Here is a 27,942-nt window from a genome sequence, read left to right as displayed (position 1 = left end):
TTTTCTTAGGAAGGAAGATGATCCGTCCCCTGCGCCACGCGGAGGGAAAGTGGCCGAGACGGAGGGCACCATTGAAAAGGAGGAGAAAGAAGGACGGGTGGGCACGCCAGAGGCCCGTGACTAAGGGCGCAGTCTACCCATTCAGGCCGGGAGCCGTGCCAGTACCGAGTGCGTTCACGAGCAACTGAAGTCTGTTTACCGAGAACGGGACATCCGGCGGTACAGAAGGATGGATGGTAAGGCGACTCGACAGATGCACGGATAGACACGTGTAATGGCGAATCTATCAAAGAATTGTCAAACGCGACCTGTGTCCGGAGCAAAAGCGCCGCCGACTCGACAGCCTTTAAAAGTCCTTGATGGGGAACGGAATAAAAGAGCTCTTCAATGTCGATGGAAAACCCTGTGTAGTGTTCGGGGGGCAAAGACACCAGGTGGTTTTGCACCTCGCACGAACTGCGCACAAGAAAAGGGTCATTGCCTAACAGACACCAAGGTACTGACAAGACGTTTTCACGTCCCCTTTTCCGAAACGATGGTGCGCAGCGGTAAACCAGGCTTGTGGGTCTTCACGGGGAAGAAAGTGCAGCTAAAGTCTTGTCAAGAAATAAACCGGACGGCATAACTGCAAGCCACCCTCCTTGTCAGCCTGCAGCACAACGAGGTCCTTGTCTTTGAGAATGCTTGAAATTTTCTGTAGATGCAGCTTTTTAGGAAGGCTGCGATTAACGCTCGTCTTCAAGAAGGCAACACCATCGCTAATGATCCTGTCTTTTGCTTGGTCCGTGGCATGGCTAGCCACCCTTCTAACCAGGGATAAAAGGTCCTGACGATGTGTAGAATGTGCGAGGCTGAACTTTTGTCTTTTTATAAGACCCGCTCGACCTCTTCTGGCAGCTCATTCTCAAAGAGAGCTCCTTTGAACGATGAAGCAGGGTGGACCCGTCTCCTTGTTGTACTAGATAAAGAACCTGTGATCGATACGAGCGATGAAAATTTTTAAAGATTTTTCTACATATAGAAAGGGTGGACCATTACCTTCAATATTTCCATTACAGTACGCAACAATTTTCGAATATTAAATTTTTTTCCCGAAGAATGTTGGACATGTCCAGGAAATCTGCAGAATTCCAAAGGCAGTCCTTGGCCGTTGATGTTCAGAGAACAATTGTGACAGCCCCTGACAACAAGTTTCTCCACTCTTAGAACGTCGCGGAATTCCAGCCATGACTCACACCTCTTTTGTGCGCCCGCGAGCAGGACGGCACGTGTTCACAATGAAAGAGAGAGTGTCAGCGGCGCGAGCAGCACGCGCGTACCAGTCAGTCGACAGGCTGCTGACTCAATGCGCTCCGCCGGCGACGTGCCCGGACAGAAACGCGAAAATGACCGGCAGGGGAGAAGTGGCGCTGGTGCAGTGGGAGCAAACTTCAGGTGCGCTTCCCTGTCATGGAGGAAGAAAAATAGGAGGGACCATGACGTCACAATCTTGGAGCCTAGTCATAAAAATATAATTTCGGTTTCGCTCTCTCGCTCTACGAGCAACTGCGCGACCATCTGCTTATGTTCACTGACGGCTCCGTGGTGAGCGCAAACTGCTCGCTCGCTGCAGCGGCCGCCATACACGAGCGACGCGTGCGCTGACTGCGGCGCAGTGACATTGCAGCGTATGCTCCTTCGCCGTGCCGCTTCTGCGGTGCCGCGTCGCGAGATGCTCGCGGCGTACAGGGCGCTGGGAATCATCCCGGACAGTCTCGAAGCGCTCCTGTGGCCGCGCGCCAATGCGCGCACCCGTGACAGAACAATGGTGAGCCCCTGTGCGTTCATGAGCAGGCGGACTTGACTTCCCGCTTGCTCTTCGCCAGGTAGTGCACGCGTGACACGAACGCTCCGTGGGTGCTGCCTCGGACGGTATACGCGGCCGCTGTGTGCCGCGCGCGCGATTAGTCAGAGACAGGACGCTGCGTGCGCGCGGCTACGTAGTACATACAGTTTACTTCTTTTTGTAAGTGATTGTGCGGAGTGGCCGGGAGACCCCGCGCAGGGGCAGACGTAAAGCCGCTGGTACTCTCTCTTCACAGCGAGAGAGAGAAATACTTCACTGCTGCATTTCACGCCGGAACTGCGTATGTGCGCGAGCGTACTCGGCGCGACTTGCGCCTCGAGAACAGAGGAGAACGGCGGGCCTATGGGCGGGCCGAAGTCCGCCTACCCGAGAATTAGAATCTTGCGCAGCGCGCCGGAGCGCTCGTTAAACACGTCCGTGCGCCGTGAGCGCTATGGAAGCCACTGCGCCCTTTTTTTAGAGGCTCATTTTCTTCGCCTACTCTCGAGTTCTCCGCGTATAGCATGCGCTGAAATAAACGCTCCGTATGTGTTTATAACGACGAAAGGAATTCCTCTCTATTCTCTTCATGAACCACAGTGACGAGGTCGCGGCCGCACCCTTTGATGAAAAGTTTACCTCCAATTTTCTACAGTGCACCCAAGAACTCGAGAGTGTAATCAACAGAAGTGTTGAGACGCGGAGCCCTCAGACAACCTCGAGCTTGGTACGCATTCCGCCAAAGCTGCAACACAGGCGCTGCGCTTCTGCACTACATCGGAGCACGGACATTCACTAAAAAGCACCGCTGGCTGGCAGTCTGCACTGTAAACAAAAATATACCCAAAAGGGAGTAAAATTGGTGGCGACCACCCTTTTTACTCCATTTGTGAAAACATTTACTCCATGAGTGGGGAGTAAAAAGGTGGACTGTCCTCCATTTTACTCCCAAGAGGGAATAAGGGAGTAAAAATGAGGATTTAACAGCATTTACTCCAGTCTAGAAAGGGAGTTAATTGTGCCCAATACTCCACCAGTGCCGAAATGGAGTAAAAAAAACAGCATTTTGTGCAATCCGCCCCGCCGTCTAGCGTCTCGTCTGCTTCTGGTCAGTTGTCAGATAATGTCGGTGAGTGACGACCGCTTGGCTACCATCGTCGCTGGATCTCTGCTGACTTCTGCTCCTTCACGGGCGCCTGCCGTGGTTCAAGATATCGACTTGTCACCGTTTTCCGCTACAGTACGTTACATAATTGAATTGCTCCTGTGAAGCCTCCAGTGCTCTAACGATACCTGACTTTCAGTTGTGTCGCCACCCCGTTAGAGCCCTCGCGTAGGCCTAATTCTCACAGGCTTTTTTTACTGTGTTTCTCGCAATGTCAACGCTCAGCTCTTGATTGAGCTCATGAGGCCACATTTTTCCTCAGCCATGTTTAAAATCCAAGCCTTAATGAAGTGAATATGAAAGCAAACAATGCCATTGCAAACTACGATCAGGTGTATTTTCGCCTTTTCTGCTCTGGTTTTGGGTCAAAAATATAGTGGTGCATGACCGTGAAAACTACCCAGCGTCTCCTTTTCAGTTTTGAACTACTGATTATAACATCCATTTATCTACGAACATGGCCAACGAAAGGAGCTCGTACTGCAAAAGGAGACGACAAGCAGACGACTCCTGACGCGTACGCCGCTGCTTGGCTAGCAGACGGCTGAAAGAATGCGTGACGTGGAGTTACGTTAGGGCAGCGCAGTTTCTCAAGTTGGGTTGCCGGCGGCCCGCAGAGCTACTGCCCGTTTCCGCCGCTAGAATGAGCCTAAATAAAAATAAGTAAACATGACGTCATTTTTGAGCTCCATCTGTGTGGGTAGTACTCCCTTTTCACTCCCGCTAGAATGAGCCTAAATAAAAATAAATAAACATGACGTCATTTTTGAGCTCCATCTGTGTGGGTAGTACTCCCTTTTCACTCCAAAATAACTCACTTTATACTCCAAAATAACTCCCTTATATAAGGGAGTAAATAAAAAACACCACACATATGGAGTAAAAAAAACCTCCTTTTGGGTGTGCGTTAGAGGACAAGCCATTTACTCCCTTCTGGGTGTTTTTTTGATAACCGTGTGGTAACTGTGGAGGACCTATTTGCCAAGAGTCAGTGCGAAAAAGGGCCCTCGGCAGCAGCGTCAGAGGAGGATGGCTTGCAGAGGCTGAGCGCACTCCCTCCTAGTCGCCGGCGGCCGGCATCAAGGCTGGCCGGCCGGCTCAGCGTGGCTCGGACCCGTGCGCCCTGTGGAGCGCGCTGTATACGTCATCACGACGCTGCCGCTCTCCGCGCTCGCTTTGGCTTCCGCTTCCCGTCGGTGCATTTGCCGCGCGCGGCTCGTCGTTGACATCTAGCAACTTGGACGCAGGCGACGAGCTGCGATCGAACGTGGCGACGCCATTCGCCGCAGCGCGCCGCAGTGAATCGCACTCACTTGTCGCACATGTGTCTGCGGCCACCGGAAGTGAACAAGCCGAGCGCTATTGCTTGATGTATGCATGGGCGGAGCATCGCCCCGTCTTTTCTTTCGGAGCGAGCCTCGCGTGTCTGAGTTAAAACAAAGTACACAGCCAAAGATGGAAAGTTACAAAGCAGACGGCAAGTTTTGCGCCTCCGTTTCCTTGCTGGCGGATTGTCGTGTGCTTTTGCACAATATGCTAGGACAGCAGAGAAAGGCACAGACGTCCACTCAGTATTAGAACTGTTATATCAGAACTGATTTATCTGGCACACCTCCGCTGGATGTGCCGCATTGTCGGCTCCATTAGCTCAATGGAGTAGAGCCGAACATTGGTGGTACGTATACTTTGAGCAAATGGTAGGTAGTCTACGGCTTTACATTCATCTCGCATCACATGGAAATTAACACGAAGTATTTTCTCCACGCTCTTGCGTCCTAGTCAGACACCGAAAACGAGGACCACCAATCAAGCCTCCTGATGCGCTAAGAAGAAACATGACAAGGCCAGAATTCTCGATGTGTCGAGGCGTGCAGGAGATGTGACAGACACGTTGGGCATCAACTTAAAGCAGGTGGTGGAAGAACTATTGCCCGGAATTGCCATCAGCACAAGCAGCATTGATCGATTACTGGATGCGCAGGGCTGCATGATGAAGTTGGTGACTACGAGGCCGGTCGATCGTAATACAGATGACGTCAAACGCACCTGCAAAGCATATGCGCCGTGGTTGCAGTGTGACCCCGCTTGTGCAGGTTTTACGTCGATAAGACTAACTATGGTGTTCGAGGAGCTTCGGCCGTAGATTAACGGACAGCCAGAGTGCAGACGACGACTGCACCAAAGGAGCAAACGTCTGCATGTCAGCAAATAGTGTCATACATTGGACAGCTGTCAACAACGTTCACTAAGTGCCTTATCAGCCTTTTTGAGCGCCTTATTAGCCCGTGTCCAAAGAGCAGAACCTGGTTCAGAAGCGGTATGCTCCCGCTCACAGCCATGTGGAACAGGCAAGCCTAGCCAGTCAGATGCAGTCTAGATAAAGCGACTGCTTCCCTGCAGCCCGTTTTTAACCCTAGAGAGGAAGTGTTTTCGAAGTTCAGGTCGGACGTCAAAGCTTTCTTCAGCGAACGGAGAGACTTGGCGCTCATCCCTCTGCCCCCAATGGCTAAAAGGGGGCATCGGCGCAGTTTGTTACTCGACGCTGCTCAACATTGCAAGCAGCAAATACAGCGGGTAGGGTACGCTGCTTTCGACCGCCATAACTTTTCTTTTGTACCAGCAGCTTTTGCGTGATGATTTATAAAAAGTGCGAGGACACACTTTGGAGCCACGCACGGCCTCTTCTGTGCTTGTTAGTAACGTGCACCGCTGCAAAATAGCCGTCAGTAGCTATTCTTGACTTAGGCTTTCAGTTCCGGTGTAGCTTTGCTCAATTTGTTATTCCGATTTTTACTGGTCCCGCCTGAAAGAACTCTACATTACACTATGTCCTCAAAGGCTTGTAACACATCGTCAATAAGTCCTGATAACGTCCTATGTTGGATTGTCCTCGAAACGTCCTCAGAACTATGTCCTCAAGTCATACGTTTGGGATCGTGGTCCTCAAAATGTCATATCGAGGACATATCTGCGAAAACGCATGCATAAATATTGCCGGCAAAATAATACAACAAAACAGCAAGTCTAATCCGCAAATTGCTGCACGCGCAAACCGCATTCACGCAGAAAAGTTAGGGGCCGGTCCGGCTCGGGCACGGGTTATGCAATGTCGTACTGAACCTTATGCCACAGCCCGCATCGCTGCGTGTTCATTCCCTGTGAAAATCGATTTTGGGGGCCTGGGGCCCGTCTGCGTGTTGCTGGGCAGAGAAATTTCGATAAATAGTTTGCATTTCGACATTAAAAAAGTGGTTTTTATAAAGTCAATCATTCCGTAATATTTATGGCCTCATAAAAATCGCATACCGACCGCAACATCCTCATCATCATTATTGTGTGCGGCCAGTTTGCATTCAAGCCAAGCCAAAGTCAGCATCCGCAACGCCGACTCGCGCAAGACGCAACATAACACAAGTGACTCACTCGCACGTATGCGTGGTTGTGCGCAAATCATGGGTCATGCGTGGCAATTTCGCCGCACAAGGAAACGACGCATTGCCTGTGCTCGCTGCGTGGGCCAAAGCTGATCCTGATCAATTGTCAAAACAGTGAAACCAGCTTCAGTGTTAATTGTGTGCGTAAGTAAATATTTTTTGCCATAGAAGACCATTTTCCTCAGGTTGATGGCAAGGTTTTCGGCGTAAGCTTCAAGCGTGGGCAGTATATTCCGGGGTCGTCGCAAGCCGCTGCCACGTCGTTTTTGAAATTGCTGCGCAGCCACAGGTTACAAACTCCGAAAAAAATCGAGTGACCTTTCCGAAATGTCGGGAAGACAGTACCGCCGTTTTCGTGTAGAAGTTGGGATACATGTTGCAGTGATTAACTTTTTTTGGCAGTTGCTCATGCTAAAGGGCAGTGCTCCAGCTTGCTTACATTTATATTTCTGTAGGGAGCACTGAAGCTCAGAAGAGACGTAAACAGCCCGGCATAGCGCTGGCGGCAAATAGCAGTGGAGAAAGTGAAGGGTTTCAATACATTTTCAGGATCATTTGAGGACATCCTGAGGATAAAGAATGTCCTCAGAAAAATACCCTCATTATGTCCTCAGGATCTTTCAGTGTTGTCCAGGAGGCTTGGTTCCCTCGTCCGGTTCCCAATGTTGTGGCCTCGGAGCACGCCACAACGGTTGATCATGTAGTAGTGTGCGACCAGTGGAATCGCCACGGGCGCATCTGAAGATCCGGGCAGAAAGCAAGGACCCGTGCTCCGAGAAGGGCCTGGGGAGCGTGAGTACCAACCACCTCTTCGGCCAAGCAAAGGTTATACCGCTGTGGCAGAAATACACCTGCCTCATTCCGTATTACGGCACCGACGGAATTCTTTTTTGCGAGCTGAAACGACGATAGCAGCATGGACGGTGCGAGTAATTACTACCCTTGGCGTTGGAGACTCAGACACTTGCTACTTGACCTTCAAAGCGATCGCTACTGCCCCGCGGGCGAGCTCAAAGAATGCTGGCTGATTAAAAAATATAGCCGCGTGGAACAATGCTTTGCGGGCAACGAGGATTACGCTGACAGAGTTCGAACCGGGCAAGGTCTGTTTACGCTCTTACGCCGACCAAGATGTCGAGCTGGTGACGTACCGGGATTCTGGCAATGAAAACGATGGCGCCTTCCTTCCTCATTGGCTGGCCAACCCAGCACCTCCACCAAATGTCACGGCTTGACGTACAGGCCGGCGGCGAGAACAGATGAGGACAAGGGGCCCAGAAAAACAGGCAGGTCCGCCAGCAGCAAAGTCGTAGTCGGCGCGCGGCGATTGCTGTGTGTGTTACAACGTGTGAGTGCTGTGTCAAGTTGTGTGTGCGGGAAGGGGGGAAGTCTAGTGCGGGAAGGGCTATGCCATGAATGATGTGGTGAGTGGAAAGAAGATTGTGATGGTGGGAAATAAAGTTGTTGGAGGTTAGTGAAAGAGGCCTAGTAGTGGAGTGCACTGAACAAGATGAAAAAGCTCAGCATAGTTGACAGCGGAAATTTGCCTTTCGCCGTTACGCTCTGCCTCCACAAGCCGTACATGCTACTGAAGGACGTGGACTGACGGCTTTGTTAACGGAGTGGTAGGCACTCTACAAGAAATTGGATATGACCCGGATGCAAATGTGAAGAGGATATGGTTAATATACCCGCCTAACGTCGAAATGGTGGGTTGCAAGGTGGAACGTACCGCATGGTTTATACGTATACGTTAGAGCCACCCGCAGAAGTTGGTTTGGTTTGGTTTATGGGGTTTAAGGTCCCAAAGCGACTAAGGCTATGAGAGACGCCGTAGTGGAGGGCTCCGGAAATTTCGACCACCTGGGGTTCTTTAACGTGCACTGACATCGCACAGTACACGGGCCTCTAGAATTTCTCCTCCAAAGAAATTCAACCGCCACGGTCGGGTTCGAACCCGCGTCTTTCGGGTCAGCAGCCGAGCACCATACCACTGAGCCACCGCGGCGGCCCGCAGAAGTTGGTTTACGTGGCTTTCAGCGCGGCGCCACAAGCCTGTACATCCTCTTCATCACAAAAAAAGATGGCGACAATCGGTTCTACCATAATGTGGCCAACGCGGACAAGAACCCTCGCCGAGGAGTTTAGGAGGCTGGATAAACAAACATCTTGTGGACACTGCGCACGGCAGGTGCGTCGGTATGCTCCGAGAATCTGCAAACGAGTGCCACTACAAACTGCGATTCCAATTCGCAGCTGCGACCAGGCAACTTGGCCAGGAACGAAACGCCGGTGTGTGTGTGTGTGTGTGTGTGTGTGTGCGTGTGTGTGTGTGTGTGTGTGTGTGTGCGCGTGCGTGCGTGTGTGTGTGTGTGTGTGTGCCTAGGCGTGGGTGACTTTAACAAGGAGCCTACACGTGACCCAAAGTTTGTGGAAGACGCGAGCCAAGATTTCGCGTAGAATTATGCGATAAGCAACCTAGTCAGACAACCAAGTGGGCGTGGTGTATAGATCTCGTGTTAACCACAGATTCACAGATTTCAAAGTTTGTAGTTCGCCAAGTTTTAAACACGTCATGCTACTTCACGGACCATCGACAGAAACAAATGCTTGTGTTGCAGTGGAAGTGAACATTCATCTTTTGTACACATAGGCGTCAAGCCCGCTGCCAAAAACAATTTGACCCATGGCTGGGCAAGGCCATTAGCTGTATAGCACAGCTTCCCAAGCCTGATAGAGACGACATTTATATGATCCTGGCCGCGGCGGTCGCATTCCGATGAAAGCCAAATGCTAGAAGGCTCGTGTACTGTGCGTTGTGAGAGCACGTCAAAGAACCCCAAGGTGATCGAAATTTCGCGAGCCCTCCACAACGGCGCTTTAGGACGTTAAAGCCCGATATAATATTGTTGGCTAAAAAAAACGGAGTGCCTGCAACCTGCAATGTGACTGAAGTGCTGTCTTTATTTATATGGCAATGACAAGAGGAAATTAACGAGCTGATAGGCGAGTACAACAAATAGTACAAACAGGATGCGTGCGAATAATATATGCTCTTGGAATGGTAACGCTGAATTCCCGTTATATTTTCACCGCATTCGCAGGGAAATTTTATTCCCGAGTCTTAAGTTCTTAAATGAAACACATAAATTTTTTTTATTCCCCGTTTCTTATGGCGTACGCTAGATGCAGTTCGGCGGCAGTGCTCCGGAAGCACGCATCTCAAGCTTATTTTTGCACATCTGCAGCCTTCTTCCAGAACGGACGTGAGGAACGTGGGTGGATGTCAGCATCGCACCGTCAACACCTGCACACACTTGCCCTGCCCTGCCTTCTGCCGCACGCTGACAGTGAGACACGCGCACGGCGACTGTGCATCACCTGACCATTTGACCCCTACCTGCTTTGGTTATAAGAATACCGCGCGACTACGTCCGACCAGTTCGGCGGCAGTGCTCCGGAAGCACGCATCCCAAGCTTATTTTTGTACATCTGCAGCCTTCTTTCGCAACGGACGTGAGGAGCGTCGGTGGAAGACAGCATCCATGGAGTGGGCGTGGAAGCACCGCAGCAGCAATGGCCTCACGCTGGCCTCTGTTCCTTGTGCAGTTTCTCGGCGCTTTCTTGGACCCCTGCCGGTATGGCCCTTCATCGGCTCCGACCTGCGGGAGCGTCGTCGCAGACCCGTCCTTGGATCTGTTTCCCAACAATCCTGACGCGCTAGCCTTCAACTCTTCGTTGCCAAGTTGCGTCGTCTGCTTGAATCAAGTGGTGGCGCTGGGAGACTTCGCTGCAAACAAGGCATCCGGAGGAACATCGACAACGACAAGTGCGGCGCTGACGTCGGCAACAAAACCGAGCAACCCGAGCATCGTTGTCAGTGGGCGTGGAAGCACCGCAGCAGCAATGGCCTCACGCTGGCCTCTGTTCCTTGTGCAGTTTCTCGGCGCTTTCTTGGACCCCTGCCGGTATGGCCCTTCATCGGCTCCGGCCTGCGGGAGCGTCGTCGCAGACCCGTCCTTGGATCTGTTTCCCAACAATCCTGACGCGCTAGCCTTCAACTCTTCGTTGCCAAGTTGCGTCGTCTGCTTGAATCAAGTGGTGGCGCTGGGAGACTTCGCTGCAAACAAGGCATCCGGAGGAACATCGACAACGACAAGTGCGGCGCTGACGTCGGCAACAAAACCGGGCAACCCGAGCATCGTTGTCAGTGGGCGTGGAAGCACCGCAGCAGCAATGGCCTCACGCTGGCCTCTGTTCCTTGTGCAGGTCAGTCAACTTCCTTATGAATGTTTTAAATCTGATGACCGGTGTTTAGTTGTGCTTCCACGCCCAGAAGCAGTGCTGCAACCCTTCAGTGTTCTTCTTTTGTTGATATGTGGTGATATAGAAAGTAACCCTGGTCCTGGAAATGCTTCGCTCCCGGAAATTTCGAAAATCCTGGATGACATACGTGAAAGGTCCATTCGCATAGAAGCAGCCCAGGCTACAATGTCTGACGACTTATCCGAGTTGAAGCGAGACCAACAGGCGGCAACACGCGATATTGCCGATATCAGAAAGCGTCTCGAAGCTGTAGAAAACGTAGCGACTGGTTTTGAAAACTTGCAACGGGATCTTTGCGATACACTTAAAGCTCTTGAACTTGTGCAAAAGGAAACACGTGCTTTGCGTGCTCGTTTAGATGATAGCGAGGACCGCTCACGGCGTGACAACCTTATCTTTTATGGATTTGATGATAGCTCTACCGAGACTAACTAGCCATGTGAAGAAAAAGTTCTTAACCTAATTGCTGAAACATTAGAACTCTCTTTAACGAGTGACTGCATTGCTCGTGCGCACAGAATCGGTAGATTCGACGAGAACAAAACCAGGCCCGTGATAGTAAAATTCGCCGCGCATAAAACCAAGGTGTAGGTGCACTCAAAGCGATCGATGCTGAAGGAAAAGGAAGTATCTATGAGTGAAGATTTTTCTGCGGCGACACGTAAGGCGAGAAAGCGGCTAATTGACTATGCGAAAGAGTTTGATTTAAAAGTCAATTTAAGGCACAACAAACTAATTGCCAATGGCAAATGCTATGGATATAATGTGGAAACTGACCTAGTGTTTGAAATTGGACCTGCTCTAAACAGTGAACCCATTCAGTCTCCGCGCTCCCTTCGCTCTGGTCGAACTCTAGCTGGTACTGGAACGTAGGGGCCCGCCAGGGGTGGTGGTACTGCCACTGAGAACATTGGTCTGAGTGTGGTTTTTACTAACATACGAAGTCTTTTGCCCAAAGAGATGACTTGAGTGCATTGATAAATGATTGTAGCGCTGATATTATTGCCTTAACAGAGACATGGCTGTCTGATAACGTGTCCAACAGTGAACTATTTTTTTGTGAAAAACATTACAACATATTTCGATGTGACAGATATGAAAGGCAAGGTGGTGGTGTTTTACTTGCTGTCAACGACCGAATTGAATGCTTTCGTGTTGCCGTAGTGACTAGTTTAGAAATTGTGTGGTGCTGTATAACTTTCCGTTTTAAGAAAATTGTTATTGGTGTCTGCTATCGACCACCGTCAAGCCCCATTAGTTTCTGTGAAGATTTACACGACTGCCTCAATACAATTTCTGTGCGCTTTCCGGATGTGAGCATTTTTCTTTTAGGAGATTTCAACTTCCCAGACATTGAGTGGAATCATGATAGTCCAGTCTTTCTTTCTTCGTGTTCCAATTCTAACCACTTCCTTCACATATGTTCCGATTTCGGATTATCGCAACTTATTGAGCTCCCCACACGTGTCACTGCCACTGCCTCATCCCTTCTTGATCTCATCCTCACATCATCTCCAGACATCGTGTCTTCTATCATTCATTTGCCTGGGTTAAGCGATCACATGATAATCAACTTCAACCTCTCTCTACCCCTATCCCGCTCACGTAAGCAGTTCAAATACATCAGAGATTACAGCAAGGCTGACTTCCAGGCTATTAATAACAATATGTCTTTATTTTTAGATGAATTTTTGAGTGTTTATCTCGACCGTAGCGTACATCGTAACTGGGAGATCTTCAAATCTAAAGTTTCTGACCTCGTAAATAAATACATACCAATCAAAAAGGTATATAGCAACAGTGCTGCACCCTGGTACAACAGGTATCTTAATAGGCTTTCCAATAAGAAAAAAATACTTTTCAGGACAGCTCGCTTCACACACTCTGCTGTCAGGTGGTCCGCGTATAAAGCCGCTGCAGTCGCTTATTCAAACGCATTAAAATCAACCAAATTTACCTTCTTTAATCAGACTCTTCCAGCTATGCTAAGCAATGACCCGAAGCAGTTTTGGAACACAGTGAAAGGCAAAGGAAATACCACCATACAACTATTTACCCCGGATGGGGATCCAGTTCCTGACCACCTGTGCGCATCGCTTCTCAATAGCACTTTTATGAAAGCCTTCTCTAGCCCCACCGATACTTCCGTCCTACCTTCGCTCATAGAATATCACTTTCTACCAATGGATCCCATCGTCATCTCCTCAGAAGGAATTCGTGGCATTATTAACCAACTTAAAACGTCATCCTCTTGTGGTATCGATGGCCTCAGTACTAAATTCTTGAAAAATGCCGTAGAATATTCTTCCATTATTCTACATTGTATTTTTTCGCAGTCTTTAAACCATCACACCCTTCCTAATGACTGGCTCACCGGCAAAGTAATCCCAGTGCACAAATCAGGGGAAACGCAAGATCCACGTAATTATCGTCCCATCTCACTTACTTCCGTTCCATGTAAAGTTCTAGAGCACATCATATTTAGTCATCTTGTTAATTTCCTAGAATCAAACCAGTTCTTTACTCCGAAACAGCATGGGTTTCGCAAATTCTTCTCGTGTGAAACGCAGTTAATGATTTTCACTAACGACTTGCATGTTTCTTTAGACTCTGGACTCATTACTGATTGCTTATTCTTAGATTTTTCAAAAGTCTTCGATAAAGTCAGTCATTCTCTTTTACTTTTAAAACTGAGCCAAACTTAACATTGACCCTAATGTACTCAATTGGATTCGTGCCTTTCTTAGTAACCGTACTCAGTTCGTCTTCGCCAATAACCCCGACTCATCACCAGTGCCAGTACATTCAGGTGTGCCCCAGGGGTCGGTTCTTGGCCCGTTATTATTTCTAATATACATCAATGACTTACCTTTAAAGATTTCATCTAACATGTGCTTGTTTGCTGACGACTGCGTAATTTACAGAGTAATTAATAACACTGATGATATTATTCAGCTACAGACAGACTTAAATAAAACTTGACTGGTGTCAATCGTGGAAAATGGAATTAAACATATCTAAATGCAAATGCATGCGCGTAACCCGTAACCAGCAAACGAGCCCAGATTATTTTATTAACGACACTCAGCTGAATCCAGTCTCGTCTTACAAGTATCTTGGCGTTAATGTTTGTTCTAACCTTTCTTGGAAAGCTCATATCAGGTTCATTACTTCAAAGGCTAACCGCATGCTAGGGTACGTCCGCAGGAATTTTTCATCCTCTCCACCTTAACTGAAAATGCTATTATATACTACACTCATTCGTCCGAAACTAGAGTACGCATGTTCAATTTGGGATCCTGACACCATCACATTAACAAATGAACTCGAGGCCGTGCAGAATCGAAGCGTCCGTTTCATCGTTGGAAACTACCATCGCACTGCCAGTGTAACAAAAATGAAATCTAATCTTAAACTCCCCTTACTCTCCACTCGCCGTAAGCTATCACGCATTTGCCTCTTCCATAAAATTTACTATCACAATCCTTGCCTGAAAGCCATCTGTGTAAAGGCACCATCTTTCATCTCGCCTCGCATAGACCACAATCAAAAAGTAGCTGTTCCACACTGCCGCACAGTGACCTGCTCTAATTCCTTCCTCCCTAAAACATGTCGTGACTGGAATAATCTTTCACCCACAGCCACCTGTGTTAGCGACACTGCGCGTTTTAAAAGCAAATTACTCGCACTGTTAGAATCAGACCAATTGTGATATGTTGTTTACTCATATATAGACTACATAAGGTTTCTTTTTTTGTAATCCTTTTATTTATTTCTTTTTACTCCTGTACTTTTGTTCTCAATGTTTTCGTCCTCTGTCTCTAGGATCTTTCAATATTGTTCGTATATATAGCCCTGTTTTTGATCTATGTATTGTTTTCTTCACTGTCCCACCCCCTCTGTAATGCGAAAGCCCTGAGGGTAAAATAAATGAAATGAAATGAAATACTGAACTGCCATACTGAAGTGGCACTCGTACAAATCATCATGTGCGATCGCATCATTACCGTAGAACGCGAGATGCGAGCGCAAGTCGCAGAGTTCCAGATGAGAGATGCAGAAGGAAGCTAACAAGGCATCAGAAACCGTCAGAATGGTTGACTTGGATCTCCAGGCTGAAGTTGAAGCAAGGGAAGACAAAGTCATGCACCCGAGATGCCCAGCGGTCAAGAAGGGAGGGAACATACCACCAACGGAAGAGTTCCTTGATAAGATGCGGCTGACCAATGATGGACAGTATGAAATGATACGCGATCATCCACAGACTCATTACACCCGAGTCACAGCCCATCGAAATCTTCTTATTCACGGGAGGAGCTGGCTGTGGCAAGACAAGCAACAACTGGCAAGGCTGCAGATGCGCTGAGCGGAATCACCATACACAGCGCCTTCAAGCTTGGTGCAGCCCGTGAATCTGAATCAAGGACAGCCACACCAACCTCAACACATTCAGAATGGCGTTCAACAACGTCAAGTGCATCATCAGCGATCAAGTGAGCATGAGTGACTCTCTTGTAATGACTGAACAACGCCGGCGTCGCATCTTCATGCGCATTGACCAGCCAGCCATACGGAGGCTATGACATTATTCTCCGTGGCGATTTGCGACAGCTGCCCCCGGTTCAGGCACCAGTAGTGTACTCGAATCGAGATTCTCGATCTCATTCTTCAGTACACAGCCTGTACCTTGGCAGCAGCTGTCCTTCTATGCCCTCACCAAAGTGGTTCGTCAGAGCGATGTCACTTTCCTCGCTACTCACCAAGATTGACAATGGATGGCATGGAGCTCAGACAGGAAGGCACTCATCAAGAGTAGTAGGTTCGTCCAAGTCGACGTCGCCAAGGCTCTAGGTCCAGGACCAATTCCCCTGTACTACTCGAACGCCGACACAGATACCTACAATGCATCGGTCTTTGAAAGCAGTTCACTCAGTAAGGCTCCCCCTTCGTTGCCATAGATCTCATCGTGGGAAGTCGTTCAGAGGAAGAGAAGGAGAAGGCCAGAGACAAGGTTGCGTCCCACAAGGAGTGGTACGGGTTGTCTACTGTCATGCGTAAACGCTGTGTGTGGGCTTCCCCAACATGCTCACCAGCCTCATCAACGTAATCAATGGTCTAGTGAACGGTGCGATGGCGACAGTGCGCTACATTCAAGGTGACATCAACGGCATTCCAGTGCGTCACCTCAAGGGAAGAGCCATGGACACATTCAACTCATGCCAGATCAGTTTCCCATAACTGCTGCATCGGCGATTACCATACACAAGTAGCAAGGGGCCACACTTTCCAGTCAGTGGTGTACGAGTATAGTTCCAAGCATCTTCAAGCTCTCGTTTACGTCGCTCTAAGAAGACTTCCGAGCCTGGAAGTTATCATGGCTTGACTAGCAGCCCCAACAGGAAGGAGCCTCATGGATGAGTTCAGAGGTCTAAATGAGCACCGTCTAGCTACAATCACTCAAGGATGCAACTCACTCATTGAAGCATCACAGTTCCAGTAGCGTGTGTAAATGTGCGAACGCTATCCTTACATGGCACAGATCCTCTGTGTGACAGAAACTTCGAAAAGTTCTTTGGTATTACCAATTGAAATCAAGGGATTACACTGGCGCCAGCCGACTTTCCAACCAAGCAGCCGGAGTTGCCATTTACGCACACCCAGACGTTCACCTAACCCCACTGGAGTTCTTCAATCAAGATGCCAGAACCAATCGAGATTTCCTCGAAGCAATGAGAATTCGTGACCCCACAAGACAAAAGCTTCAACCAAGAACGGGAGCTGCTTAGATTTAATTATTCAACACTCGCCCCAGCGTCAAGGAACTGGACTGTGCATTTGAATGACATCTTCCTAGACCTCAACTTCGAAGAAAGCATAGATACAACCGAACTCATCGAAGCAGAGAGAAAGTCGTGCTAAAGAAGCAGTCAAAGAAAGTGTGTAAAGTCAATGCGAAACAGTGCGCCAGGAAAATTAGAGAGCCTCCCCTGAATTTTTTAGAGGCTCCTCCGATTGTTTACGTGAATAATCGCATCAAAGCGGGCGCATGAAACATCTGGATTACCTCTCATCAAGCGGTAATCTGAAGGACTTGGCACAGAGGTTGCGGTGGACTCGCCAGCTTTTGCACAGGCGGTATATAATCGTGTACTACATAAGTCACGACTACGCTCATAGAACCGCGCTGTTGACCAGATCACTACTACTGCCACTCGAACCAATCAGTCAAAATGCAAGAACATTCCGTGTCGATGCAGGAGGACAGTGCAGAAGAGTGAAAATGTACCAAATGTAATTGTACTCTTGTGGATGTGCGCTATGGAAACAGGTACTCTGCATGTGCAGCAATTTCTCAAAAGTGAGGATTCCTCCACAGCGCAGAAGTAGTTGAAACCAAACTTAGCCTGAGTTTCCCTCTGGCGGCTTCGCAGAGAGCTCTTGAGCGCTAGTTTTCAAGGCTTCTGGGTGCGAGATGTCCAGTTCATTCGAATTACAAGAGTGATTGATGTTTCGCGTTTAGTAATGATGGGGATGCGGCTTTGCAAATAAATTTTTCGGTAAACAAGAAAGTAATCTAGGGTATAATCTGTTCTACAGATTAGGCGGACATGCAGTTGAGCAGCGGCTCCCGTGTTTAATGTATGTGGACGATATGGTACTGTTTTACAAACATTTTTAATTGTTGTGGAGACGAAGGAGACGCTCTAGGTTTCAGTTTTAGCGCAACTAAATCAGGTGTGATGATTTTCAACGATACAGCTGATCAGGTGCTTACAATAACAATGCCAAGAAATATCCAAAGTGGCCGAATATACCTCGGGATATGGCTAAACGAAGGGCAGATATACATGAAAAAGCATGAACAGTCTCTTAGGGCAAAATTAAGAAGAGACGCCGGGATAATGAAACATAGGGCATTATGGGGGTACAACAAATATGAAGTACTGGCACTTATTTCGCACCGTGTTATTTAGGACATGCACCCCCTCGTTTGTATGATCCGCATTGTAAGCAGCTAGCGGATCACGAAGAGATGCACAGAGCTTCAGGAACATCATGCAACCAGAGACGGTATTAAGGGCCTCAAAAATCAAGTTCCGAGGCTCAAAAGCGAAGTCAGAAATTTTTCAAAAAATATCAAGTTCCTGAATAAGAATCAGCTCCACACTCTGTCTAATAAAAAGAACAACCAGGGCGATTCCTGGGCGCGAGAAACAGTCAAGCAGTGCCTACAAATTAAGTTCGCTCGGGACAACTGGATACGAAACGCTCAGAAAGCTCAGTGTCCGTCAAACAGGACACTAACTCGCTGGATCGAAGGTTTGAAGTTCATTCCGGCAATACCTCACCGTGCTGAAGAAGCACTCTTGGGAGGAAACACGTAGCGCCAAAACCTGACGAGCCGGTCAATCATGCATTAGTGTTCATGCTAGGCGGTTTAAATCGGAGGTGGAAAGAGGTGATCGCTTATCAATTCACCAGAAATCACGTAGAGGGCTCTGTGCTCAAGCACTATATGTCCTCGAACTAGTTTAATCATGCAGCCAGGTGTCTGTTAGAGTTGAAGTTGTGACATCTTATATGGGCGCGTCAAAAGGAGCGATGTGGCGAGAATTTTGCATTTCTAGCCATAGGAACTCAACTGTATGCTCTATACCACACCCATGTTTGGATGCAAAAGAACGTCTTCAGAGAACAGAACTAGGGTCAGCAGTTTTGTAGCGAGAGCTACTACACCAACCGCTTCGCGAGGTCAGCATGGCTGGGCGCTGAGCCGCGGCACTACCAATTTGTCCAACGGGCAATAATGCGTCGCATCGAACGGGCGATGGCGTTCCTTCGTAAAATTGAAAATTGTTTTTTTGAGGAAAGGGAATCCGCAGTAACTGTCTGACATATCTCTATGGACACCCGAACCGCGTCATATAGAGAAGGATAAACAGTGGGATCAAAGAAATGGTGTATGGTTTATAAGGTTTTAACGTTCCAAACCGACTATATGAGCGAAGCTGCTAAGGCTCCAGAAAATTCGACAACCTGGGGTTCGTTAACAAGCACGCACTCAAATCGCACAGCACACGGGCCTCTAGAATTTAGCCTTCATCGAAATTCTAGCCGCCCACCTCGTCAGTTGCGCGCCTCCGCGGAGTGTCGTCAGAGATGCGGCGGGTATATATATATCACAACGGTACGGAGCCTGTGGTAGAAATGGACCGCTCGGAGGAAGCTAGGGCTCGTTTGTAGGGAAGAGGGCAAGAGGAGGTTCCGAGCCAAGGAGACAGAGGAAGAGAACGCTAGGCGTATCGATAAGTGACATAAGTTCGAAGTGGCTTGACGGGTCCGCTTACCCGACGACAGTGCGTCCATGACGAGAGACAACGATGAATCTAGTTTCTGAAAGAAGCTAGACATAGGAGGTGGAACGAACGCAAGAAGAAGCGGCGAGCTGATGAGGGTGAGGAAGAACATGCAAGGCTCTAAAATTCTTCAGCAGGAGCTCAAGTCTCTAACCAAGCACTATTTACAGATCTCTGAGGTACAACCGTTCGGCCGTAGAGGCATTGTCTGCAAGTCCACTGATATTGCTTGCGCCAGAGACCTGCTACAGTGCAAAATTTTTTGACTCATTGCCGGTGAAAGCTTCATCTCGGAACAGCTCGCTTGCTCCAAGGGTGTTCGTGGCGTCAACCCAGCATCTTCCCCGCAGGAAATACTGGACCAGTTTCAAGATGCAGGTGTGGGGGTTCTTTCTGTCTACCGGTGCAGTAGAGAAGCAAATGGTTCGTGGGTACCGACAGAATCATCAGTCATAAATTTTGCTGGCTCCTCCTGTCCTTCTGAGCTCAAGAGGTCTGGCCGATAGTGTACCGTGTGGACGCTCTGCAGCCCCATCCTCTCCAATGCTCCAACTGCTGGCGGTTCGGTTACAGTGGTAAAGCGTGCAAATCAGCGACGCGCTGCCGTCTTTGTGGTCAAGATCATTCAGCTGACAACTGCGCTTCTGATCAGCCCCTGGGTTGCCTCTGCAACTCCAACCACTCAGCTGATGATGCCAACTGTTCGAACGCGCTGAAGAACAAAGCCTGTTGGAGATAATCCAGGTGAAGCGATGCTCGAGAGGAGATGCTTATGCACTTCTGGACCGAACTGATACGCTAGCCGTGCGCCATCTTCTGTTGGAGAACTCGAGTCAACTGTGACTGCTTTTATAGTGTCCACAGTGGAGCAGGCTCTTTCTGTGGTCATCGAGCGAATGCTGAACACTTCGGCTTTATCCCAACTTGTTTCAGGCGAATCTACGCTTCCTCGATCATCTGTTCAGGCGGCGACGTCTGCATCTCTCCCAACTTGTGCTGCTAGTACTAGTCACTCTGTGTCGCCTGCTGACACATCCCAAGTCACGCCTCCCACCTGCGCTCCAGGCAGTGTTTCTAGCGTAGATATTTGCACCACGGGTGTTGAAATGCTATGCTCTACCCAGAAGCGTCGAGCTCCTTCCTCACCCTCGAAGACAGTTGCTCTGCAATCCCAAACAAAGACCCTCAAAAGTAATCCCCCAGTCTGATGTGCTGAAAGAGGCTGTTGGTGCCTCTTTCATCAGTCGATAACCATGGCGGGTCTAAAAGTTGTTCAGTGGAATTGCCGCTCTCTACTCTCTTCCCTTCCAGATCTTGAACAACTTCTTCGTAAACATAATCCAGATATAGTGCTTTTTGCAAGAACCGCGGCTCTCTCCAGTTAAATCATTTTCAATGAAAGACTTTCGTGTTTTCAGAGTTGATCGCGTCGGCAGGAACGGCGGGCTAGTAACTATGGTCTCTACAAAAATGTGTCACCGGGCCTCTATTTCGCAGACAATTACGCTGCCTGATTGTGAACTGTTGGCGGTCGACATCTCACTTCCTTAGTGCGCCAGTTACAATTGCAAACGTCTACTTCTCTGATGACGTTCACAGGACAGACATTTTGGATAGCATACTGAGCAACGCAAACAAGTCATCGCAGGGGATTTGAATTCGCACCACAGTACCTGGGGTAGCAGTTGAGACTCCTGCGGCCAGCTTCTTTGGTCATGGATGGCCACGCCTGCAGTGCGCTGCTGAAATTCCGGACCTGTAGCCTTTATGTGAGGGGCTCAGTAATAGATTCAACATTAGTTACTCGTGGGTTTGGGGTATCTGGATGGTGAACAGAAGACTCGGGTACATCTAGTGATCACTTTCCAAATATTCTTTCCCCTCCCCTCAGAAAAGGTGGGGCGACAATGAAATTTGTAAATCACATATCGTACAAAAAATTAATGTCTGCCTCACTTCCATCTATAGTTAGTTTGAGCAAGATGCTGCTGAGCATTCTGTATTCTCCGTGTGCCCTACTTCAGCCCCTGACGGACAGCCGTCTCCATGGTGAGAGGGCTTATCGTCGTCGCAAAGCTGCCTGGAAAAGCCTTTCCTATAATCAAAGCCAGCTAATTGTATATAATTTATAAGTTCTTCTCTGCATCTTTCAAACGAACTGCCAAAAAAGCCAAATAGGAATATAATCAAAATTTAAACACGTATCTCTCAAGTCCCCAGAATAGGAAGGCTCTATATGGAGGATCCATGGCGCACAATGAGAACACTCTGGCCACCAACCGCACTAAGTCTAATAGTGTTGTCTCCTCAGGAAGCTAAGCAAAACCTTGAACGTATCGCTCAGGGGCTGGCATTGCGTTTCCAGATGCAGAAAACACAACCTTTATTCACACTCGCCCCAAGCTCAGACTATACTGAGGTTGATGTGTCGGAGCTCCTGCCAATTGTTTCTTCAATGCAGTCTGCCGCCCCGGGATCTGATGGGGTTACTGTGGGTATGTTGAAGATTTTAGCGCAAGACTTCAACCACTCACCTCCTAGGTATCGTTAACGCATCATTGGAAAAAACGTGGATTCCACAGAGTTGGATGATTGCGAAAATAATTCTGCTCTTGAAGAATGCAGAGAATGGATTGTAATTAGACAATATAGGGCCAATTGGTTTAACCTCAAATTTAGTCAAGTTGATCGAAAGAGTATGCATAGTCGCCTAACAAAGCATGTTAATGCCGTAAACGCCCTTAGTACTGCGCAGATTGATGGACCGCGCATGTGGATCTAGGAAGCCGAATCAGCTTTTCAATGCGCAGGAGGGAAGTTTCGGCCTTGGTGACACTAGATGTTGCTAAGGGCTTATGACAGCGTGGAGAACACACAGTCCTTCTTAACAAACTTGCACAGCTACAGCCACCGCATTACATTTATGTGAATTTTTAAAAGATAAATGTCAGCAAGTGTGGCATGCTGGTATTTCCTCCAGACACCCCTTTGTACATCTCGCTAGTCTACCATTCCACCCCGATTCCGCAGGTGGAGTCGGTTAAATACCCAGGTGTTACTTACGACCCAAGTTTGGATTGGCGCCAGCATATTTACAATAATAATGTTATTAAAGGCTAACGTGCTCTACTAGGCCGGCTCACACGGGTAGGCAATAAAAGTGGCATGCGTCGCGACACCTTACTGTTCCTCTATAAGGCTTTGAGACCAACCAATTATGGAATTCGGCTGTGTATTGTTCTCTGGTAGCGCAAGCTACAAGCTGCAGACCTTGGCCTTACTGGGAAGGCGAGCCCTACGGCTATGCCTAGGGCTCCCGAAATAAGCTTCAAATGCTCTCCTTTATCTGGAAGCCCGTATTCCCGATCTATATTCCCGCTTCCAACTAGTCACGGTGCGTCCTTTCCTCAGGTCCTTTGACGCGGCCCCCGGTGTTAATACTCCCACTTTTCTATCCGACCCACACCTGTTTTTCTCTACTCATTGGTCACGTAATCAGCTTCTGCAAGTTAAATTCACGCAGAACCTGCTGGCCCCGCTTCAGGTCGCTCTGACCTCCGCGCCCATGCGAAACACATGCCCGGAAATATCCTCAATGGTCTTCTTGACTTACAGCATTTTCCTCATCATGCTGTTCTCTCCACTGATGCTTCCGGGAGCTGTGAGAAGGCGGCGATTGGGATATATTCACAAGATCTGGCTTTCAGCTATTCCGTTCGCATCCCTGATTACACTCCTGTATTCTTTGCAGAGTTTCTGGCTCTTGGTTTGGCCCTTCTTAAAATTCCGAGGCATGTAGCACGGGTCCTTATCCTTGCAGACTGCCTTTCAGTTTAAGTCTCTCTCCAAACTTCCGGCACCTCTCTATTCATGCGTTCCCTTAGATTTTTTGTTCCGCGCACAGTAAGGGAAGTCCGCTCTGTCTGGGTACCTGGTCATTCGGGTATCTATTTTTCAACGCGGTGGCTGATTTATTGGCAAGGTCAGCTCTCACTGCTCCTGTAATCTGTCCTGTACCTCACCTCATACTGTTGGAGACCTCCCGTTTCCAGCGGTTCCAACATATACCGTGGATTTTCAACATTTAGTTTCCATGGAATGTCCGATCATGCAAGTCAAGGCTGTGTGAAGTGTCCATGACACTTTTGCGATGCAGAATCCCCCACCTAAAGTTGAAACTATAGACCACTTTCTCCTCTCCTGCCGGCGGTTCGCATTTCAGAGAAAACAGTATTTGGAGGTCCTCTTTCGAGGTTAGGACTCCCTTTGTCTCTGCCAGTTCTGCTCTCGTTTGGTGCGAGCGCCACGGGATTCTCGTTAAGCACTATTTGCGGCTACCTTATAAAATTCCACCGCATGTCCAAAAGTGTATTTTATTTTATTCCTGCTATATTTAAATTGTTTATTTATTGAAAAATTTTAACAATTCATACATATTATATATTTTCTCATTTCAATCATTCTACTATTCTAGTTAGTTTTTTTTCCCCGCGCATATACCTCCTTGGGACTCACTACCGTACCTTGGGCTATCCCCCAGCGTGGGTATGTGCCATTTTGATGTCAAGAAGAACAAGGTTGCCATCACGCAGGTCGTGTTGCTCTTGATCGCCCCGCTTCCTCGCCGACCTCGACGCCATCCCCGACGTCCTCCTTCTACATTTGGTGGAGGTGCTGCCTGATCTCCTTCCCTCACGTATAAGCAAGACGAGCTCGCATGGCTGAAGACGAACACCCACCGGCCGCCACGATGACCCAGCCGGTTGTCTGCTCTGGCTCCTTACGCCAGCGTGACCCTGCGCTTTTCAGCGGGACTGACGACACAGACTGCGATGACTGGCTTGCTTCATATGAGCGAGTGAGTTCATACAATAAGTGGGACGATGGCACTAGGTTAACAAATGTCCTTTTTTATTTGACCGGCATTGCCAACTTGTGGTATCGTAATTATGAAGCCGATATCACGACATGGGACTCATTCAAGGCTAATTTTACAACCGTGTTTGGTCGTCCTGCTGTACGCAAGCTCCGCGCCGAACAACGCCTGCACTATCGATTACAGCGGCTCGGCGAAACAGTTACAACCAGGAAGTGTGAATAAAACAAAGGCTAGGCTATCGAGCGGACGCTCAGCTCAGCGCGTCTCAGTTTCAGTCTTTACAATGGCGCAGTCGGCCAATGTCGGACCCAGCCAGGACCTCCCCGACCCGCCGCTTCTCTTTCGAAGCGGCGGGGCAGTCACACGGCCGGCTCACTCGGCGCCTGGGACCCCTATTCCGCCCGAGAACGGCGTCCATGCCTCCTAGGCCGATCACCAGGGAGGAAGTGTTCGCTGCCATGAAGGTATTGCACGCGCAACACGGGAGCAGGCAAGATCAAATCTCCGACTTATCTCACTCACCTCCTGCCTAGGCAAGCTCTACGACCGAGTCGTTATTCGGAGGCTCCAAAGCTACATGGAAGACGAAGACCTGTACCCCCACAGTATGTTCGGCTTCCGAGCCCACCTCTCCACCCAGGACATCCTCTTACATACAACTCAAAAGAGGAAGTCCTCACCAACTTCCCGAGCGTAGGAGAGAACGCGGTTATGGCCCTGGACATCAAAGGGGCCTTTGACAACGTTAGCCACACAGCTGTAATGGGAGGACTCGACAACCTCCACTGCGGCGAGAAGATTCACAGCTACGTGAAGGCCTTTCTCTCCAACAGCACCCCCAACAAAGGCACACCAAAAGGGTCCGTCATCTCGCCACTACTTTTCAATGTGGCCATGATCGGACTCGCAAGACAACTCGAGAAGATTGAAGGCATACAGCACGCAATATACGCTGACGACGTCACGGTCTTGGTTACCACTGGGTCGCTCGGCCAGAAAGAAGAACGACTGCAAGCAGCGGCTACCTGCGTGGAATATGTCAGTGCAACTCCTGCGAGTCCACAAAGGGAAACACAAGGAAGGGTCGCTCAATGTCTCCCTCTAAGGACAGCTAATTCCCGAAGGAGACAAGATACGAGTCTTGGGAATGTGGCTGCAGAGCAATCAGCGATGCGGCCATACGCTCGGCCTTCTCAAGCAATCGACTACTCAGGTCGCCAGAATGATCACGCGCGTGTCGCAGAAGCGGAGCGGCATGCGAAAGGGGGATATACTGCGCCTGGTTCAGACCCTGATGGTCGCGTGCGTTACGCCCTCCCGTACTTCAACCAACACCTCCAACGAAAAACGACTACTGGCTCTTGGAATTCACAACACCTTCGAAGAGATCAAAGAAGCCCATGGTCACGCAGTTAGCCATGCTCCAGCAGACTCCTACGGGGCGCTCGCTTCTTAGGCGACTGGGGCTAGGCGGAACTGCGGAAATCGAGAATCGTACTGCGACCATACCGGACGCAATTCGCTAGACGCTAAAGGTTTCGCTCCCTTCCCCGGAACATGGGCCCCAACCTGCATGCGGCCCGTAGGGCAGCCCGGGCGAGGTATGTACAAAAACCTAGCTACAAAATCCACAACGGTATACACGAACGCGCCTCCCCGTATTCAGGAAGCTCACATAACATGGCGGTAGCTATTGATTCCAACCTAAAGGAATTAGCTAGCGCCTCAGTCAGGGATTGCACGGTAACCGAAAGGGAGGAGCTGGCCGTAGCTCTAGCGGCGGTAGCCGGTTATCGAAGCAACACGTCTCTTACCATCCTTACAGATTCGAGAGAAGCGTGCCGTAACTACATGAACGGCCGCATAGGTCGCTCCGCGCTCCGGCTCCTCCAGAGCGCGACCCCACCAAAAGTCACACATAGCATTTACAGGGTACCAGGACACACCGACATAGCGGGGAACGAACGCGCCGACGAGGTAGCTCGAGGGTATACAAGCCGAGCTTCCTCCCAGTCGGACGATCTACCCGACCTAGTGGGCCCTACGTACTCAGACATTCTCAACTACTATAAGGGGGTACGAATCCGCTATCCGCAGCCTCATCCCGATCTAAATCAACTAAATCACGTGGGAATGCAGTAAGAACGACAGCTTTCGTAAAGAACCGAGTGCAGAAAAGTGGGAGAGCCGGCTCTCCAGCGGCGATCTGGGTTGCCAACAAGGTCTGATCCAGCACGCCCAACGAGCAGTGAAGCTCAGCAGAGCCTTGGAATAAGGGACCGACCGGCCCTGTGAGAACAAGGAAGATGGACCTCTTCTTTCTCGTCTGCTACTAGCACAACACATTTCTACAGCAATAAAAGTATTTTCTACCTACCTACCTCCTCGGCGGATTCGGCCTTGGCCCTCCTTCCCGAAGCCCTCTCTCCACCCTCCGGGAGTTATCTGCTTCTTTCACTGCAGCGCTCGGCCGCGATTCGCTGTCCTCTGGATACCCAGTACCGCCGGTACAAATTCCGGAGTTCAATGGATTTTCGAACGACGCCGAAGCGTGGATTCAAGTGGTCGACGCTGCTGCCAGGCGTTCCGCCTGGTCTCCAGCCACCACGCTAGTCTTCGCGGAAGACCATCTCCGTGGTGCCGCCCGCGCTTGGCACCAGAACGAAGGTTGCCGCTACACCACTTGGTCGGCCTGGCCCTCTGCCCTTCTTGCCGCGTTTACACCCCGGGCCAGTGCTCACGACGCCAAACTCACGACGATGAGAGCGCAGCGCCAGGCTCCAGATGAAGACGTCGTCGCCGTTTACATTTATGATAAGGTCCGTCTTCTTCAGGCCTGCAATATCGAGTGGCCCGCGTCCGCAGCCAAACAGTATATTGTCGACGGGCTTCACGATGCCACCTACGCATCGATTATGTCCACGTCTGCCGAGCGGCCTCCTTGCACGACACCGCCTGTCGTCGCGGGACCGTTGCTGCCGCCGGAACATCTGCCGCAGCACCACAGCAACCCCGCGGTTGCTTTTCGTGCGAACAACATGGCCATATGTACAAGGATTGTCCTTATGCTGCCCGCCCACGCATACATTTCAAGATCACCCTCTTCCCTTCCTGCCGGTGCATGTCGATGGCATCGGGAAGTTCACCGCACTAGTTGACACTGGCGCTCAGCCAACGGCATCGCTTCAACGTCATGCACCGGGCCCAATGAGTCAGTGGAACCTCGCCTCCTCTGCAAGGCTTGGGAGAAGCGCTGCTCCCGTTGGTGCAGTCGATATCTGCATCCGGACTGAGGCTGGCAGCAAGGTACTGGTGTTCGTCCCGGTGTTTGCGGACTTGCCTGTTGCCCTCATCTTGGGCGCAGACTACCTCATGTCCGGGGACGTGGCTCTCAATCGAAAACGGCGACGTGCAACTCCGGTTGTGCCGTACCGTCCCTAGCCCGCCCGTGGACGCCAAACGTGAGCCTTCCGGTCCTAAAAACCTTGAGTGCCCTGCTCCAACGGCACAAGGCCATTTTCGCGGAGACTAGTGCACAGCTTCCTGGCACTGATTTTATTGTCCACCGCATATGAACCGACAATCACCCGTCCATAACTATTCCGCTGCGGCGCTACGCAGAGCGTGAGCGAACGGTCATCGCTGACCAGGTGCGCGACATGCTGGCTGCTGGGGTCGTAATACCCTCCTCGATCGAGCCCTTGGGCAGCGGCTGTCGTTCTCACACGCAATTCTAATGCGCCGCTACTCAGTGAACGAAAAGAAATGCGGGCAGGTCATTTCACCCGAACTTGTAAAGCAGTCGCATCCAGGCGTGTCGAAGAAAAATTGATTTCATTATCAAATCCGGTAATAATCCTTAATAACCAGTAATAATAATAAAGACGAGAATATCGTCGATCATGTTCACGGGACATATGTCGCTGAAAGTACTCCGGTGCAGACGCGATCCCAAA

General features: G+C 49.6%; 1 pseudogene; it reads left to right on the top strand.

Annotated features, from left to right (window-relative positions):
• The first annotated feature begins 14,843 nt into the window (after positions 1 to 14,843).
• LOC149344009 (uncharacterized) lies at positions 14,844 to 27,561 on the top strand (annotated as a pseudogene).
• Positions 27,562 to 27,942: the final 381 nt, after the last annotated feature.

Source organism: Amblyomma mixtum, chromosome 5 (assembly GCF_055824585.1).
Source record: "Amblyomma mixtum isolate Tamu chromosome 5, ASM5582458v1, whole genome shotgun sequence".
Taxonomy (NCBI): domain Eukaryota; kingdom Metazoa; phylum Arthropoda; class Arachnida; order Ixodida; family Ixodidae; genus Amblyomma; species Amblyomma mixtum.
The sequence above is the reverse complement of the archived record's forward strand: the minus strand, read 5'-3'. Positions and strand labels throughout refer to the sequence as shown.